Consider the following 1,904-nt stretch of genomic DNA (forward strand, 5'->3'; position numbering starts at 1 on the left):
TAACACTGCTGTGTTTATGAAGCCATGCTCACACACTCCCATGTTAACACTCAAACCATCCATAGACTGTACAGTCACTGTGGTACACTATATTACGTTTACATCCTCGCAGAACGGGTTGTGCTGTATGTTGCCCTGCCAACAAACAGAGGGCACAAAATATGTCTATGTGTATCTTTTACGTAGTAGTATATTAAATTTGAATTGACACCACTTATAATTCTATTTTCTAATTTGGCCGATTAAAAAAAGTAATCAAGAAAAACACCTAGATTTCCCTTTTAAAATTATGTTAAGAATTAAAATTGGCGTTGTAATAGTAGAGCTTACTGTCATGTCAGGCTTTATTGGAATAAGATCCATTTATAGTTGTTTGCAGCATGTGTATGGCTCTGCTTAAACATTGTTAGACAGTCCTTGGTCACAGCAGTTGGCTACTTTGCAACCTATCTCATTGGATGGCAAGAACTTTAAAAAAATATTAAAAATATCTAAAGCTGTGTTAAATACTTGTTCTGATTGGTCAAACTCCTTAAACAATTGTGATCAGTTATAAACAGCAAAAGCAATACCAGGGACCACCTGATCCCAAGTCATATTGAAGGTACGTTGACTAGCTGAGAAGAAGGAGGCAGAATGAGGACAGAATGTCATCATAAACGTCCTGAAGAGGTCCCTTCACCCTGTCTAACCATACCTTTGATGGAAATGTTCAGGTTTAATACAAATTATTACAATTAAAAAGTCTAAGGATCAACTTGAGAGTGAATTTAAATGTTCAGTTTAATGTTAAACTGGGTCTATGTTTTTTGACTGTAGAAATACATTTGAATCCATTTAGACAAGACTCCAATTTACATCAGGGTCTGGCTCATCTGTCAGGATTCAATTAGCATAGATCACCTGCTCAAGATGTCTTATCAATTTTTTTTTTTTGTTCACATATCATTTCGATGTTGCATTGACTGAGGATACGGCAGGATGTACTGTATGCAGTTTACTTTTGTCAGGTCCCTTGTCAACAGTGTAACGCTAGCGGGTAGGCATGGTCATTAAGCCTGGTGAGCCTGGGTCCTACATGGAAATAAATATTCATAAAGATGGTAAACTTTGGAAACATTTGTAGTTTAAGCACCAAAATACTTGGTAAGGTTTTGATACAAATATCATTTTGTGTTGAAATCATATTATAGTAGTTTCACCTTAAAGCTGGGGTTGGTAGTCAAGGAAAACTAGCATGAATTTGAATGTAGCATTTCCTGTAGCGTTTCAAGGAAACACCAAAACATTATCATAGTGAAAGTTAAAAACACAAACAAACATGAAATGTACACGCAGGAGGCAGGCAGAACAACATGACCGGCTGTAGATAGCAGCTTTTTGTTGCTCTTTTTAAGGTAAGATAAGATAGGATAAGATATACTTTATTTGTCCCCCGTTGGGGGAAATTCTTTTGTTACAACAGCTTACAACCATAGACTATATAAAATATGGACGTAGTATCTGTGACATCATCCATCTGTTCCTGAAAGCTGTTTTGAAGCAAATCGACAGCAGCAGCCATATTGGAAATGCGGAACTCAACCAGGCAGAGTGTGACGTAGTGTGAGCCTCTTAGCCAGTAGCTATGTGTTTCCGACCGGGAGTCACGTCAGTCATGTCCTTATTTTGGCAAAACTGGTAATCTTAATATCTTCTGAACCGTCACGTTAGAAAAAAATTCATCCCCCGTACAGTGTGTGCCATTAGAGAGATTAGCTCTGTAGAGCCAAGCCGTTTTTGAACCAGGCTGTAAACATGTTTATTAATGCTGCAAAGATCGTCTTTTTCCCATTCATTTCTATGTGGTTTCCGGTGTTTCTGCAGCCAGCCTCAAGCGGATTTTCGATGTATTGCAGTTTATA

This window comes from Notolabrus celidotus, chromosome 2, assembly GCF_009762535.1.
Source record: "Notolabrus celidotus isolate fNotCel1 chromosome 2, fNotCel1.pri, whole genome shotgun sequence".
NCBI lineage: Eukaryota > Metazoa > Chordata > Actinopteri > Labriformes > Labridae > Notolabrus > Notolabrus celidotus.